Source organism: Suncus etruscus, chromosome 8, assembly GCF_024139225.1.
Source record: "Suncus etruscus isolate mSunEtr1 chromosome 8, mSunEtr1.pri.cur, whole genome shotgun sequence".
Classification (NCBI taxonomy): Eukaryota; Metazoa; Chordata; class Mammalia; order Eulipotyphla; family Soricidae; genus Suncus; species Suncus etruscus.
Window position 1 is genome coordinate 86,593,804 of NC_064855.1, and position 19,105 is coordinate 86,612,908.

The 19,105-nt window shown below is 32.1% G+C and overlaps 1 protein-coding gene and 1 non-coding gene across 2 annotated transcripts in view; one reads left to right on the forward strand and one right to left on the reverse strand.

The window, feature by feature from the left end:
- The window catches only part of KLHL1 (kelch like family member 1), a 317,531-nt gene that overhangs the window by 227,718 nt on the left and 70,708 nt on the right, over positions 1-19,105 (reverse strand). The gene's annotated exons all lie outside the window — the stretch shown is intronic.
- LOC126016892 (U6 spliceosomal RNA) lies at positions 2,008-2,114 on the forward strand. The gene has a single exon (XR_007498577.1). It is a non-coding gene; the product is annotated as a U6 spliceosomal RNA (small nuclear RNA).

Sequence of the window (19,105 nt, forward strand, 5' to 3'; positions counted from 1 at the left end):
GTGCAATGAAGAAATATTAAATTTGGATACTTTTGGATAATTATATTTATAATCAAAATGCTACAAATAATTTATTTTTATTAGTTCTTATGAAAATATAAGTTCATATTCATTACCTATATTTATATATTCAAATTTTCAATTAGGAAGTCAAGCCAATTAACTTAAAGGCTTATTTAAAATATCTAAAATATTTTAAATAATTATTTAATTTCTGGGGACTGGAGAGATAGCATGGAGGCAGGGCATTTGCCTTGCATGCAGAAGGACAGTGTATCAAATCCCGGTATCCCATATGGTACCCCGAGCCTGCCAGGAGCGATTTCTGAACGTAGAGCCAGGAGTAGCCCCTGAGCGCTGCCGAGTCTGACCCAAAGACCAAAAGATAAAATAAAATGTAATTTCTGTCATGCTGGTCTTTAAACTGATAATGTTACTAAAGACTTTTAAATAAAAAGACATCTAGGACTTAAACTACTTGAAATAAATCTCTATTAATATTTGCAAAACTATTTATTAAGGCAATATATCCCCTGGAATACTATTTTTATTTTCAGTTTTTTTTTAAAATAAATACATCTATGATATTATTTTATACAAAAATTTACTGTGTAAAACTAGTCAAGTATGTACTTGAGTTCTTTTTTCTCTATGGCAAAAAAGCAACATTTACCTTTATAATATAAAAAATATTTGTATATTTCCTACATATATAAAATACATGCAGCGATAGCAATGTAGAGACTGCTTTTTAAACAAGCCTACTCCACTAGAGATATAGAATTAAATAGCACGGAGGACATTTGTGCTGCACTCCTACCAACCCAAATTAAATTTGTACACCCCATTGAAACCCTGAGCCCTGACAGAAATGATCCTTGAGCACAAGGTCAGGAATAACCCCTGAACATGGCTGTGTATTCTCACTACTCAAAACATTCCTCATTCTCTTATGAATAAGGATAATTAGAAGTCTCAAATTGTTTTACTCATTTGAAAGCAGGTACTCATGTCTCATAACTAGCTTGCACATCTAGATTCCCACTTACTTTTTTTTTTAGTATCAGATATATTTTTGCATTTTCCTTAAATGACTATGAGTATAGTCTAGACTTATTGTTCCAATATTTTAGTATAATTGTGCATGCCTGGATATGCTTTAAAAGAGCTTGTGTGAAAAAAATCCAGCATATAAGTAATTTTTTTCAGCATGGTGGTATGAACATATAGCAGGGAGCTTAAAGTATGTTTTCAATGTGGCCAGCTAAAGTTCATTACTAGGGACAAATATTTCCCTGAGTGTTAGCCACTTGTAATTCTGGAGCCCCACATACATTATTGATATGTTGTCAAAGGTGCATAGCAGGCTATCATATCTGAAGACTTTGGAATTGGACCACCTCCAGGGGTCCTCAAACTTTTTAAACAGGGGGCCAGTTCACTGCCCCTCAGACCATTGGAGAGTCTGACTATAGTAAAAACAAAACTTATGAACGAATTCTTATGCACACTGCATATATCTTATTTTGCAATGAAGAAACAAAACAGATACAAATACAATATGTGGCCCGCGGGCCATAGTTTGAGGACCACTGATCCAGTAGATTAAAATCACTATAGGATTCTCCTAGAATCCCCCCCTTCAACCCTACAAGAACAGTCTACTTGTAACAATATAAAACTGTCCATTTATCATAATATTCCAACTATATTTACAACATATTTCTCACCCATAGTTGTGTAGTTCCCATTTATGAGCTATTTTTTCTTCTCACACATTGTTTTCTGTCTTTTTTCTTGATGATAACAATTGATTATCTTATTTCTATAGGTATGTTATGGACCAGTCTAACAAAGTAATTGAATTTTACAAAAAATATTTGTGGATAGAGTGTGATTTAATTATTCATCGTTATTATTCAACCATTTCGAGATAATCAGATTCGTTTTCATTGATAGAGATAATTGTAAACCTACAATAAAAACAACCTCAAAAGTGAATCAATAGTGCTCGCTTCGGCAGCACATATACTAAAATTGGAACGATACAGAGAAGATTAGCATGGCCCCTGCGCAAGGATGACACGCAAATTCGTGAAGCGTTCCATATTTAAAAAAAAAAAAAAAAAAAAAAGTGAATCAATATTATAATAATTCATCTCACAATTCAGTGTACTTCATACTCCTGTCCAGATTACCACTTTGTTATTAACAGTAATGATTACATGATGGTTTACAAGGTTAACAAGGACATCATGATACAGTAACTAGCTTCTACAAGATATTATTCTTTCAGGATTTTGACAAATATTATTTGTGTAAAAGCAAATACATTATTGTGTACTAATCATGCTTTTAAATATATAGAAGTTATGTATTTTGATTTTAAGAAAGAAGTCTTGTGAAGAAACATTTCAACCAAGGACAACAGTGTGAAAATATTATAATACTTTCAGTGAAGAATATATAATGAGATCAGAGTGGTGGAATTTAATTAAATCTGGTCTCTGGGGCTCAGGATTAGGTAATAACAATAAAAAATGCTTAGAACAGAAGATGCATGAGTTGTTTTAAGAAAGCACTAAGCTTTGTGAACAAAAGTTCAAAAGTTGATAGACATCAACCAAAGCATTCTCAAAAGCTAAAAACTTATATTAAATGTTAGGTAACGGTATTTTTAAGGAGTAAGGAAAATACCTTTTATTATATTATTGTGTAGATGAACAGCTCAGAATAGTAAAATAAAGATCTAAATTTGACTGTTTTTCAACAACTTGATTATAGGCTTCTTTACATTATCAATTGAAGATAAAGGAATAATTTAAGTCATCAAGTTGTGAGGTTGAGAAGCTTTTTTATTTTTTTTCCTGCCAAAACTCATTTGGATAGCTTTGGCATAATTAAATGGCCTTACAATTTAGGAAAACTGACATTGAATAATTAAAATTGAGTATACTGGTGTGTTCTCTTATGTACCAGGACAAGACCACATGATCTCTTGGATCTTTATGGTATGGTTCATGATTGGGATGGTTCCCACTGCTGACTTAAACAGTAATTACTGTGTTAGCAACATGGAGATCTCTTAAGAGTGATATCGCAATGCTATGAGACTATGACTTAGAAATAACATAGAGTTCATATAGCTGATATAAACAACCAAGAATCTTGTCATAGCATTACTTTCTAGTTATTTAAAATATTTTATGGTCAACACATAGAAAATTTATTTGGACACATACGAAATTTATCTGAACACACACAGATTTTGTACTTTTTGCTAATATTTCAAATTTTAAAAATAATTTTCTTTATAAAATTTAAGAATATCATATCTCTTATATATGCTAGTCATGATACAGCAAATGAATATGAGATCATGTTTTCTAAAATTAGTCATTTCTATTTGTTTTTAATTTTGAAGTCTTTTAAGAAATGGAGATTATTTGGTAATTTAAGACTATTTTGGTTTCTGTTACACTACACTGAACATGAAATGAGATGTTTAGCATATAATTATACCAAAATTTCTACACTGTGAAAAAAAACAGAATTGTAAGAAAACATGTAAATTAAATTAAGAGGGCATTGCTTTTCCAAAAAGAAAATTGCAAGTGAACATAAATATCAGACTGTACTATTTAAGAACTTACTTTAAATTTTCATGTTCTATATTTATAGAAAGTGCAGACACAAATGTTACCTAGAATAACTTAAAATAAAATTAATTTTTGTACATATCCTATTAGCCAAAATGTTATAAAATATACCAAATAATTTGCTTTTTTTTAGCTAGTATAAGGAATGTCTTGGACATAAATGAAATAAAATGAAAACATAATTTTATAAATTCCTGTGTATTGAAAGTCAAATGTTGGGCCCGGAGAGATAGCACAGCGGTGTTTGCCTTGCAAGCAGCCGATCCAGGACCTAAGGTGGTTGGTTCGAATCCCGGTGTCCCATATGGTCCCCCGTGCCTGCCAGGAGCTATTTCTGAGCAGACAGCCAGGAGTAACCCCTGAGCACCGCCGGGTGTGACCCAAAAACCAAAAAAAAAAAAAAAACTTAAAAAAAAAAAAGTCAAATGTTTTTCTAGTTTTCACTTATGGCATAGCTCAAAGATAACAGTGTATGATAAATTGACAAAATGTTTTTCCTTTAGTAAATATGTTATAATTTTATTGTATCTTGACTGCAAAATTTAAAACTGATTTAAGAAAATTAATAAATATTTCCCTATTATTTTTCTTAACTTTCAAGTTCCATGACAATATATAGATAGTAAAAATGAAAAAAGTCAGAACTGACTGCCAATATCAACTAAATTCAGTTATTTAAGAGTCTAATATATTTGCATTTGGGTTTGGATTTTGTGATACTGTTGCATTCTTATTCCTGGCTTTGCTCTGTATACACTTGCAGACATACTTGGAGGACATATTTTGTGCCTCTGATCAAACTCCAGTCAGTAACTGCCTTATCCACTGTACTCTTTTACCTAAAAAATTATATGTCCATAAGATATAATTTTGATCCATATGTATTAGCATTCTTTCTCATTATGTCATACATATTTGCAATATTTTATAACTTGCAACTTATACAAATTTTTACAAATTTTATATGACTCTAACCACCAAAAATATAGCAAAAATGATTGAATAGTAAAACAAAATGATCAGTGGTGATTTTTCTATAATTTTATTACCTCATGTTTGTTTTATAAAAATAATTCAAATAATAGCTCATTTTAATTAGTAGCCCTCATTGTTTTAGGTTTTGGTTCTTTTATTTTCTTCTTTGATTTATTTTTAATTAAAATACCATGATTTGCTAAGTTGTTCATGGTATAATCATTTCAGACATTAAATATCAAACACAAATTCCATCACCAGTGTGACCTTTCATTCACCAGTCTCCATTTTCCCACCTATCATCCTAGCCAGCCTCCTTGAAGGTACAAAGAGATTTACTTCATATTGTTTTTCTTTTTTAACACAAAGGCAAATGTAATTATCCAGCCTTAGATTAACAAGGGTCATTTTGAAATAAATGTTCTATTTATCCACATTCTTACTAAAGTCATTGTCTAAGGATTTATTCAGCTGTGATTGATACTAGCTGAGCATTTTTTGTTAAAATTCAGGTTCATTGAACTTGGTAGACTACAGTGTAATTTTCATGTTTGATTATTGGCTGACACCACTATAACATTTTGAGGTGTCACATGGCAACTGGTCAAGCAGTACAGGGATTTTTGCCTTTTTAAATTCATGAGGAAAAAACAAATTGGTCTTCCTGAAATAAAGAAGACTCTGTCTCTTCCTTTAATGGATTGTTCAAATTAGCTTAGCAAACCATTAATTTCTCTCTATGTTTCACAGAATCTTACCATTCTTTTGTCTAATCACATCCCAAACATCAATTTCATTGGACTATAACCTGCTGGCTCGTTTCTCCTCATATATTTTGGAAAATAGAATACTTGCCTTCTTTATAATATTCCTAAAAGGCACTTGGATGGGGCCAGAACATGAGTAAGGCACTTGTCTTGTCCATGGGCAACCCAGATTTTACCGCCCACATATCCTATATATTCCCTTGAGCCCTGCTAGTTGTGATACTTAAACTCAAAGCCAGGAGCGAGCACTGCCAGGTGTGATTCTTTAAAAAGCAAATACATGAACAAAAACCAAAAAATGAAAACAAACAAAATTGTATTAGAAATCTATTATGACTCTTTTTTGTTATTTTTATCATTTCTATACTGTTTGGTGTTGGGGTATTATTGATTTTTAGGAATCCATAGGCTTCACAAATGCAATTTTATGTTTCTTCAAAATATAAACACAATGCTCACCAAGAACGTACAAATATCCTTCCACTACAGTATATTAAATCTCCTTCCTCTTGCGATCACTATGATCATAATGCTCCCTTCTCTCTGTGATCACTGTTCTGCATTCCAAGTCCATGAATATTTGTCATTCACTTTCCCCTTGTTTTGCTTCTTCATATATCATAGAACAATATCTTTATGTATCTTATTCAACTCTGTATGAATGAAACCATATAATATTTCTTTTTCCTTTTAACTTATTTCACTTTGCATTGCGCATTTCTTTCTTCAGGTGTCTTCATATTTTTAAAAATCAATATTTAATCTTTTCTTGTAGTTTAATAACATTTTATTGTGCACCCATTCCATTTATTTTTTTATATTTCCATCTGTTCTTGGATGCCCAAGTTGATTTTATGGCTTGGATACAAATAACACTGGTTTGCACATACTTTTCAGAATAGAGTATTTGTACTCTTTAAATAGACATATAGGAATAAAATTGTTCATAATATGTAGATTCATTTTTATTTTTTGAAAGTACTTCTTACTATTTTTTATAAAGATGCATTCTATCATTGTGCATCCTCACAAATAATGAAAGGAGTTTCTAATTTTTCACAATAATATAAATATGTGTTATTTCTTTTTTTTTTTTTTTTTTTTTTTTTGGTTTTTGGGCCACACCCGTTTGACGCTCAGGGGATACTCCTGGCTAAGCGCTCAGAAATTGCCCCTGGCTTGGGGGAACCATATGGGACGCCGGGGGATCGAACCGCGGTTCGTTCCTTGGCTAGCGCCTACAAGGCAGACACCTTATCTCTAGCGCCACCTTCCCGGCCCCAATATGTGTTATTTCTGAATTTTGTAATATACACTTCTTTCATGCCTATAAGGTGACATCTTACTTTCCTTTTGCTTTCTTTTCACTGATAGTAAATGTTAATACACATCTCTCCCAAGAGCCTGTTGGACATCTGTACACTTTCAGTAGCATGTCTGTTAAATTCTCCTTTATTATGTTAATTTTCTTGTCAAATTATGAAAGTGACTAAAATATCTTGACTCTTAATATTTACATCTTTTAACATGTAATGTGTTCATATATGTCCTCCTATTCAGTATAATATCCTTTCAATAACAAATTCTTTTTTATATGAAACTTTTTATTTTGTTATAATCCTGTTTGATTATTTTTGTTTTAATACCTTTTGTCATTAAAGAACCCTCCCAACCATGATGTATACAGCACGATGTGAACACTTGCTTTGGCTTTATTAAATGTATTTTATGATTTTATGACCATTTACAATTTTATGTACAGATAATTTTGTTATTTTTGTACTGTATGATAATTATACAGTTTCATGCTTTATTTTTTATGTGACCATTGTGATTTTCAAGCTGACTTTGCATTTTTCATCTTGTACTCTTAGATTTTTATTATAAATTAACAGTTTGAATATTTAATGTTGGAATCATAGTTCTGTGCTTATATTTACTCTAAAATATCATTTATTTGCTATATATTTATATTTGTTGTGAAATACACCACTATTCTTTTTTCCCTCTTCTTTACTTTCTACCTTTCCTTCCATTTTGTTGTTGTAGTTATTAATTTTAAATAAATTTAATATCTGTTCTGGTACTATGTTCTCTTATTTTGAACTCAGTTGATCTATTTTAAATGTTTTCCTAACTTTTCTTTTCTCATTTTGGAGTAAAGAGTTTTCAGAAATTAAATCCATGTTTTTTCTTATACATTTATATTTTAATTACCCTAATTTTTATTGCTCAAAACTCATACTCTTAACAATTTTATCTTCCTCTTTTCTAACCTTCTATACTTAAATATTAAAATAATAGCCATATATATTTTACCTTAAATTTTAATGTTTATATATTTATACTTTAATATTTTAAATACAAAAGTGTTTTAAAAATCCTTAATATTTTAAATACAAAAATGCTTTAAAAATCTTTTTACTGCCGAAGTGGTGGCGTGGAGTAGTAAGGCATCTGTCTTGCCTGCGCTAGTCTAAGACGGAGTGTGGTTTGATCCCCTGGTGTCCCATATGATCTTATTTTTCAAACAGAACCACATAGCTTAAATCATCTTGTTCTGCCTCATAAATTGAGGGGGAAATAATGAATGGTACCAAAACCAAACAGGCATATGAACTTGAGTAAAAATAAAAAAATGATCAGACTTAAACACCAAATCCAAAGCCAACGATAACAGAATCGATACCCAATCTACAACAAGCTAGACACGGAGGGAATCACTTATTCTAGCAGCCTGGGGCGGGGGAGTAAAGGAAGGGGAGATGGGATGCATACTGGGAACAGGGATGGAGGGAGGACAACATTGGTGGTGGGAATGCCCCTGATTCAATGTCACTATGTACCTAAAATATTACTATGAAAGATTTTTAATTCACTTAGGTCAAAATAAAAAGTATTTAAAAAATGCTATTTCTTGAAACTTCAAAAATATTTTGAGAAATAAAAAACTTTAGGTTGCAAATGATAAGATTTTGGAACAGAGAGGTAATTTGTCCATAGTTGCAGGAATGAACTTGAATTCATGTTTTTAGCCACTACATTTTATTGTTTCTTGAATATTAAAATAATTTACTAATTATGGGGCCGGAGAGATAGCAAGGAGGCAGAGCATTTGCCTTGCATGCAGAAAGATGGTGGTTTGAATCCCAGCTTCCCATATAGTCCCCCGAGTCTTCCCGGAACATTTTCTCAGTGTAGAGCCAGGAGTAACTCCTGAGCACTACCGATGTTACCCAAAAACCAAAACAAAAAATTATTTTTTTTTTACTAATTTAAACACAAAAAAATATTTTTAGGTAAGACATAAGTTTTCTTAGGAGCATAAATAGTTAAACAGAGGTCAATAACAAGTATCTGCAACTGCACCAACAGAGTGTTTTGCACATCAGAGTATTTCTCCAGAATGGTTCACTAGCTGAGGTAGCTCAAAGAATTGCCATTTATTCTCTATTCATCCTCAACTCTTTTTCAAATGAGTTTTTCATTAGTCACTGCCTTAAAAACCATTGGTGTTACCCTTATTGTTGTTATAAGTTAAGTTTTTTTAAGACCATATTTCTCCCTATACAGCACCATGGATGAAATCTACCCTTCTATTTATTTGTGCTTCTCCACTATGATTAATGTGACTTTCTCCTTCTTATGTTGAAACAACCTGGAGAGTAGAGGTTCTTTTGTCATTATGTAAAGCTAACAAAGAGACATGAAAAACTCAACAGAAGGTTGAATTCATAAAGTTAAAGTACATTGTTGTTTTGTGCATCAAATGTTACTACTGGTATATATATATGTATATATGTGTATATATACATATATATGTATATATACACATATATACATATATATGTATATACATATATAATATATTATTTTGAATTTTTTATTGTTTTATTCTGAAAGTTAATATATCTATGTCACTCTCTATTTTCTATAGGTATCTACTATCCTTTTTTGGTAACAGTTTTATATTCAGAACACAAAAAAACAGAAGTTACAAGGATTACTGAAACCTCCCTTTGCTCCACTCTTGTACTCAGGCGTACCCACATTACATTTATTTGTTTTTTTGGTTCTGATATTTGAGCCAGACCTGGCAGTGTTCAGGGATTACTCCAGACCATGCAGTCAGCGATCGTTCCTGTTAGTTCTCAAACCAGCCCCACACAACCTCTTATATTTTCAATTTCCCCATTTAATTGTGTGCATTTAATTAATAAACTAAACACACACATGTTTATCAGATAAATCCCATCTTTTACATTAGGACACATCTTGGTGCCCAAAATCTATAAGTTTGAAAATATTGTAAAATGACAGCAAACTATCTTTAGAGTTACAATTTAAAAATCTTTCCATGTAAAATACTTCTATTGCTCTGCTTATGCATTCTTCCCTGACTCCTGATCCTTTTGCTCCTTCAATGGTTTTTATCTTTTCAGAATACCATATTGTAGAAATTACACTTTATAATATACATATTACAAACTGTTCTACCATCTCACTAAGTACTTAATATGTGTTAAGTTTCCTCAGTGTCCTCTATTGATATATCATTCATTCCCACTATATACCAAATTGTATGCTACTCTCTGCATCTACTAGAATTTATTTAAATCACCTACTAAAGAATATCACCTACTAAGGATATTTTAATTGCTTGTAAATCTTAGCAAATATATATTTAGATTCTATAAAATTCCCTAGATAGTATATTTTTGAATAAACATATATTCTGAATTCATTTGTCTAGATACTAAGAAGCTCAGTTTGCATTATAAGTCAAGGTATGTTTGATTTTGTAATTAAAATATGCAGATGCAGAAGGGGGGAATATGCATTTGCCAAGCTTTTCCACAGTAGCTGTATCATTTTACAATCCTATAAACAATAAATCAGGTTGTGACTTCTACATTCAAAAGCACTTTGTACTGACAGAATTCTAGATTGTTGTCATCCTAAAAGGCTTGGAGAGGCAACTACGTGTTATTTTAATTTATATTTCCCTGCTGACATTTGATATGAATTATCTTTTCATATGATTATTTGCTCTTTACCTTGTCTGAATTATTATGTCTGTTAAGGTCTTTGGTTAATTTTTATTTTTCAAAAGTGCTACATATTTTTGTAGTACTGAATTTAAAGATTCTTTTATATATTATATAAGAGTACTTTATATGTCAATAGGAAATATTTTCTCTCAGTCTATGAATTGTTTATTCACACACCTGACAGCATCTTTAGAGGAACTTAAATTCTTTGTTTGAAGAAATGTAACTTGACAGTTCCACTTTCACGTCCTTGATGCTTTATTTAATCTATAAAGATAAGAATCAAGGTCACCTATATTTCCTCTGGTTTCTCCATGGAATTTTATAGTTTTATATTTTACACCAAGGATTAATATTTTTGTGGGTTTTTTGATACAAATTACAGGTGACATATTGATTCATTTTTGATATGTGGATATCTTAATTCCATCATTTGCTAAGATTCTTTTGTTCCTATTGTATTGGTTTCTCTCCTTTTTCAAACACTAGTTAATTATATGTGTCTATTTTTTGTTTCCATTGTTTTCCTTTTATCTGATTTCTGTGACTATTTCTTTGAAGCAACTATTTTAAAATGATCTCTTTAATTGACTAAGATAGAAAATTGTACAATATATAAAATATTCTATGACATTGTCTATTTTATTCTAAATAATAATAAATTAAAAATGCAAATAATTTATGTGTATAAATTTGAATGTAGTCATATTATAAAATTGTCACAAGTTCATCATTATTCAAAAAGTTCACTCCTGAAAAATGCAACTATCTATACAATAATTCATGAATAAAACATATAACTATTGAGGTTAACCACTGATTAAAAACCTGTATAAGAGTACTTATCACTGACTAGTAGAAGAACAGTATAAAATATTAATTAATGGGGCTAAGCAATAGAAAATGATAGGAAGTTTGCTTGTATGCAGCTGACCTAGGACTGACCTGGGTTTGATCCCTGGCATCCCATATGGTTCCCTGAGCCAGGAGCAATTTCTGAGCTCATAGCCAGGAGTAATGTCACCGGATGTGTCCCAAAAACCAAAAATTAATGGGATTGACAGGTAGCACAGTGGATAGGGTGTTAGCCTTGTACATGGCCAACAACAAGGTTCTATCTTCATAACTACTTGTGGTTCTCCAAGCTCGCCAAGAGTGATCCTTGTGTGCATCAAGAGTAATATCTGAGCATTGCAGGATATAACAATAACAGAAAAAGCATTCATTTATTATTAAGACTTACTCAAAAATTAATATTTGTATGGTTTTAAGGTACACTATAAATAAAAACATAAGCAAAAATCCTTATTTTACATACAGATATCTGAGGCTAGACAGATATTAGATGAATTTAACAAAACAAAGAGCTAGTTATTTAATATGCTGCCATCTGAAGTGGACAGATGTGAAGTTGTTCTCTAAGCATATGTTGAAGCTTAAGCCCTTTTGTGCCTTAATTTCATGCTTTCCTCGATGCATAGTTTATAAAGCAGGCAATCTGGCACACTGTAAGTAATTGTATTTCATTCTCAGGAAAAATTAAACTTATACTGAGTAAAACAAATCATAAAGCCCAGAATTCCATCATGGTCTATTTATACTGAAGTTTGGATTATAACTTCCATATGGATCATACATCTATGTCCTCCTAAATGTTTTATCTCTTTATTCTTCACTACCTTGTGATCATATACCTTTTCACATTATCTTTTGAGTTGAGAAAGTTTTTCTTCTTCTCTAGGGTTACATGTAGCATTTGCCCCATATTTATTCAAATATCATTTAAATTTACCATTTTTGTTAAAAATGAGAAAATATTACATGCATACCCCTTACAAATTCAGTTAACAATTTTCACCTGTACCATATTGCTCTATATCTCCCATACACATGTGCTTTGGATTTTTTCATCAGCCAACACACCTATACTTGTGATGTAGATTGCATACATCAGAACATTTTAGTCCAGTATACTTTAGCATAACATGCTTAAAAATAAGGCATTCTATAATATAAACTCAAATTCACTTTATCATTAAGAAAATTGTAAAAATTATAGCAGTTTCTATTCATATTTCTTAACCTATCTGGTTCTAATATTAATTTTAAAGTTGCAATATAATTAAGTTGGCACACTTTTATATCTGTTTGAATATCTTAAACCTAGAGCCACCTGACAATTTACAAACTCCCCTCTCCATTCTTCCTCACGGCATTCACTTTATTGAAGCAACCAGAACAAATATCCATAGGAAATCTTGCAATATGTTTTGGTTTTATTGCTTTCTTATAGTTTCTAACTCCTGTACCTGTAATATTGCCAACAAGGGAAATTAAGGTCAAAAAGTAAAGAAACAAACAATGATAACAAACAAAAAGAAACAATTGGCATTATAGGTTTACTTTTTATCAATAAGTGGCCACAATATACAGCACTGCCCCTATTACATTTTATAACCTCTTCAGGGGTGATTACCAGATACTTCCATTATAAGTGTAAAAAAAAAATCCATGAAATCTGGTGCATGCAGAATCACATGACTAGATGTAAGCATTATTAGTCTCCCTGACCACCCCCATCTTTCACCTATCTGAGAGTTGTTCAGTAGCATGTCTAATCAAGTGTAAAAGATTTAGTTCAGGTAGTGTGGTAGGCTTGGGTTTGAGATCTTGATATATAGTTTGACACTTTGCTATGTAGTAAATAAACCTTAATTTTTATAAAATGAGTACTCTGTGATTACCTTCAGGGTGTGAAGTGCAAGAGGGTTTGGTATTAAAAGCTACCTTGATTTTGTCTTAGCAAATGAATTAGAGTACTTTTTTTCACTCTATTTTATGAAACTTCATGAAATCCCTCTTTTATTTGTTTATGAGGTTCTTAAACAAATATAGATGTATTCACAAATATTAGTTTTGTTTATTGTTAATGAATTTATTCAATGAAAATGCTGGCTCCCAAAATAGTTTCCTCTCTCTTTTGTTCTTCTTCTCTTGCTCTCTGTTTTATAAATTCTTCTTAATTTAACAGAATGGTCATCGTACAAGGGATTTTAAAAGGAGAATTTGAAAATCACATTCATCCCAGTATGAATCTAATTAGGAAGTTACTTATAAAAATTAAAGTAGATTTTTTAAAATATAATCCAAGATCCTGAAGAACCTGTTTATGCTTCTAAAAATAAGTATAATTTGGTTTAAAACTCAATCACAATAAATCAATAGCTAATAATGTATGACTTTTTTAATATCTGCCTATTTGAAACTTTCATATGTATGTTTTATAATAGAAGTATCTTAATTCTTACATAGCTTATATTATTTATACCTATTTAAGCTTATGCTACACTATTTTTTTTCGAGCCACACCCGTTTGATGCTCAGGGGTTACCCCTGGCTAAGCGCTCAGAAATCGCCCCTGGCTTGAGGGGACCATATGGGATGCTTGAGGATCGAACCACAGTCCTTCCTTGGCTAGCACTTGCAAGGCAGATACCTTACTTCTAGCGCCACCTCACCGGCCCCTTATGCTACACTATTGAACTTTATTCAATAAGGTAATCTCCAAAACAACCCGAATTCCAAGACCCAAAGTCTTTTTATTAATTCCCTTAATATGCATTGAATTTTATATGATGATAAATAAGAATCTTTCAAGAGTAATTTAATCTATTTAATGTATGATGTGTGCGTATATTATGATAAGGAGGATCAAGGTATCTATTCACTTATGCAAACTCAGGCGTGTCTATATATGGCTATTTGCTTTACTTGATTTTGATATCAATCTTTAATATCAATATAGATACTCAGGTTATTATTTGACTTAAAATTTTTAGTATATGCTATCTATTTAAGGGCTTTTTCATTTTTCTTTAGTTATTCTTTTACTATTAAGTAGAATACCATGCCAATGACTTTCATGGGTATTTAAATAATACATTGTGCTTGTTTGGCCATATATTTTGAGACAAATTTCCATCCTAATCCACAGACTCAACTTTGATGTATACTTATTAATGCTAAGAGTAAGCAAAAAATACTATATACTTTCAGAACAGAATTTCAATTTTTAATCTGTGACATTCACAAACTATTTTCTTCAAATTTAAAGGAATTTCTGAATTCATACATTGTTTTATAGTCTATAAATTTTAGAATCATCCTTATGCTAGTCATAGCCTTCCCAGTCTGCTAAAATAACAGAAGTAGAGCATTCTCTGTAGTAGCTCTAAAACTAATAAATAAAGCACTGTCCCCAGAGCACTGAGTCAGGTGAAATGTTCTAAATGTTTTGAAAAGGCAGAGCAAGCCCTGTCTCTACATCGACCTTCCTCTTGAGGTCAAACAAAATGCTGTGCTCACTTCAGGGAAATCCTGAAGTTAAAGGCAAAAAAAATATCCTTTTGTATGTCTTTTTTAATGTTTAAAGAGTTCTTTCTTAAAACATAATCTCAGCAATAAATAAACAAGTTAGATCAAGGGTTATTTGATAGAAGCAATTTGCAAATAAAAATTTAAAATAATAATGAAGCACAAACTTTTCAACATCTTATAATAAATGAATGCATAAATGAAATACATGTTTGAAATAAATGAATGTACATAAGAAAAAACTATGGGACCCTCAGCAGAATAAAATTAATACACTTGCATGGCTTGTTTTTAGGCATATCCTTTTGAACAGCACAATATTATTTTTGCTGTTGTTTTAGAGTCACACTTGGAGGTGCTCAGGAATCTGAGATTAAATAGTCAAAATCAGGAATGATTTTTATCAAAGGGAATAGAAAGAAAAGGAAGAGAATGAAGAGAAGCTCTCACTTTCAGGAAGATACTCCTAAAGATAAATTGAAAAAAGATCAAACATTTGCCCTTTTATATTTTAATAATGTTGGTACATGTGATTTTGTTTTAAATTTTGTTCCAAGAATGTGGACCGTTTAAACTGAACAAAACTGCTAAATTAATTTTCTTCTGATATCTGGATGCAGCTAGACCTTGGTCATTGGTCATCAAGGTTATTAGACACCACATAGGCCTCCTTTGTGACCTTCTGTACCAATAATTTGCCTTTTATTTAGGTCCAAATTATGAAAATGTTAGAAATATAAACAAGTTATTACTTCTTGTTTTTACTGTACCTGTATAATAAGATACCATAAATTGTTAAAAAAAAAAACTTGCCAGTGTAAAGTAAGAAATTACCATAAGTACTCAAGTATAAGCCAACCAGAATATAAGCTAAACACCCCCCAATTTCACACTAAAAATGTGAAAACATAGTGAATCATGTATAAGCTGAGGTGATAAAATGCAGTAGCCATTGTTAAATTTCCAAAATAAAAATATATACCCAAAACAATTACAATAATTAATTACAACAATAATTACAATAATTACAAAATAATTACAGTCATTGAGAAATAAGTAGGTTAAATGTTTTTCCATATTTATTGCTAAAGAAAACTGTAAACTAGGAACAATAACTTTAAAACTTTAAATAAAGTGCAGAAAACCATAGCTAAACAGGTAATCAAGCTAAATCACAAAGGTTAAAATCCTTCTCCTCCTCATCTGTCCAAACAGAGCTTCAGTTGTATCTGATGTGAGGGTATTAGCATAGACATTGTCATCATCACTGAGTTCACAGATACCATCATCACTGCTGTCGGTCTCATACAAAGTGCAGAATATTGTAGGTTAAATAGTTCAGTGCTATACAGTTCAGTTCAGCCGCCTTCCTCTTTAGCTCAGACGGAACCTGTGGACCGAGCTGAAGCACCACCCCCTCCAGCAGACTGCAGAAGCTGCCTGGAGTCTGTACATTTGATTTGGGCACACACACCGAATCAAATAACCTGTATGACCTAAGTATAAATCAAGTAAAAAAAAAAACTCGGCTTATATTTGAGTATATACTGTACATCTTTGCTACCCTAAATTCTATTTTTCAAAAAAAGGGTTTATTTCATAACAGAGACTTTGGATACTGGAAATGTTAAAAAAATATTTGCATATTTAAAAGTTCTATAAAGAAACGGCCTTTACTCTTTGGGAAGACATAATGATCTGATGTCTTTCTTTAGGGAGAACAAAGTTTAAATTTGCATAATAGTGATATCTTTGTTTATTTTATGTTTTCTTGATAATAGCCCTTAATTGTCTTTTTTCCTTTTCACTTTGTCCTCATTGAAGTTATTGAAGATAATCTGAGACACCTGGTGTAGTCACTCTGTTTAAATGAATTGCTCCCATTTAACTTATGTGTGTATATATATAATTACAAGATTGTTTTTAAACAATTTTAACAATATTCCCCCCTCCCAATTTTTAACATTATTTGCCTGTTGAAAAATCCAGAAGGGTGTCTTCCTTTTTGCCCTGACCAGAATGATTGTAATCACTCTAATACAAGAGTGAAAATAAAAATTCAATTTTAAATAGAATGTTGCAGGCAGAAAAAAAAAAGAATGAGTCTGCTACTGAGAAACATTTTTTGTATGGATCCTAAATCAACCCGTTGAATCCATCCAAATAATGCAGTCTGTAAGATAGTCTGAATAAAGTTTTCAATGTCCAGAGCCTCCACTGCTGGAACAAAAGCTAAGTTAGAAGGCATAATGCAGCTCCAACCTCATTTGATTGGAGACCACACTAGGAAAGGACTTGAGTACAGGTTGGCAAAATTGTATAAAAAACTAATTTGTTTTTTATAAAACGAATTTGATAGAAGAGGTAAACATTTACCTACATTTTTCTCTAAGATGAGTGCATCCTTTCTTTTGCCCACATCCTTATCTGTCATATTTTCATACTTTAGGATCTATTCTTGTGTATCCTTATTCTTTTCACTCTAAAGAAATTCATGATATCTTGGGAGCATGTTATATCTCCTCCTTCCTTTCACTTTTTGTTCTCTTACTTCCAAATAAACTTATGTTAATTCATTATTCATCTCCTTTTAAATTACTTTTCTGTGACAGAAAATGACTGACCTAGAAGTCTGTGTAGAATTTATAACTGACTTTACTTTCTGTGAAGAAAAATTCCTCTTTCCAGGGCAGGAGCGATAGCTCAGCAGAAATGCATTTGCATTGTATGTGGACGGACCTCGGTTCAATCCCTGGCATCCCATATGGTCCCCCAAGCCAGAAGCAATTTCTGAGCACATAGCCAGGAGTAACCCATGAGTGTCACTGGGTATGCCCCCTCAAAAAAAAAAAAAAAAAAAGAAAGGAAAGAAAAGGAGGAAGGAAAGAAGGAAGAAAGGACATAAGATGGAAAAAGAGAGGGAGGAAGGGAGGAAGGAAGGAAGGAAGGAAGGAAGGAAGGAAGGAAGGAAGGAAGGAAGGAAGGAAGGAAGGAAGGAAGGAAGGAAGGAAGGAAGGAAGGAAGGAAGGGAGGAAGGGAGGGAGGGAGGGAGGGAGGGAGGGAGGGAGGGAGGAAGGGAGGGAGGGAGGAAGGAAGGAAGGAAGGAAGGAAGGAAGGAAGGAAGGAAGGAAGGAAGGAAGGAAGGAAGGAAGGAAGGAAGGAAGGAAGGAAGGAAGGAAGGAATTTTCATACTGGAAAGAGAACTCTTCTAGACGTCCTGTGGCAGGAATCATATACCTGTTAGATGAACAAGACTGCCTAATAGATCTGGTGTAATGTCTATAACATGCATTGACATATTAGTTTTAGATTACCCAAACATTTTCTGGGTGAATAAGTTGGGGAGAGGAAGAAGACATAGATTCTGTTCCAGTTACTGCTTTATCTTTCCTACTACTTCACCCAAGTCATTCAGGGAACACTTTTCCTTTTGTTGGGAGGGAACACTTTTCCTTTTGTTGGGAGTCATCTCTTCCTCTGTAACAAGAGGAACATGCAAATATAAAAATCTCTTCACTTACACCAGACACCACAGAAGGACCTAGGGGATAGTAAAAAAGCATGTACAAAGTCTGTAGTTATTCCCATGACAGTATACTTCAAGGGTGGAGAAACCCTGTATCTCTTAGGCCAAGGGAATTCTCTTTTTAATCTCCTCAATATTTACTGTGCCTATGTAAGAAAAAAAAAAAAGCACAAATTACTTTTTTAGTTTTGTTATTGTTGTTGTTTGTTGTTTTTCATTGTGTGCTTTTTTTTTTTTTTTTTGCAATTATTTCAGGACCATGGTTATTCTGTGGCTATTATCTATCTATATTCCTGTGGTGCTTTTCAAGTTTTTGTTTGACTTTTTTATCTTTTATTTTTTGTATTGTTGTTATGTTTTTCTTTTTTTCCCTTTCTTCTCTTAAATTGATATATATAGACTCTAGAAGGAGTCCTCCCATTTTCTGCTTGCTTGATATTTGCCCCATTTTATTTTATTTCCTTCAAACAGAACTGCACAACTAGAACCATCTTGTTCCGCCTCACAAATGGAGGGGGAAATAATGGAGGGTCCCAAGACCAAACAGTCGTATGAACATTAAGTAGAAACAAAAAATGATTAAACTTAAACACCAAATCCAAAGCCAATGACAACAGAATTGATACCCAATTTACAACATACTAGACAGAGGGGACCACTTATACTAGAAACCTGGGAGTTAAAAGAGGGAGATATGGGATGCATGTTGAGAACAGGTGCTGGGAACTCCCCTGATTAAATGTCACTATGTAC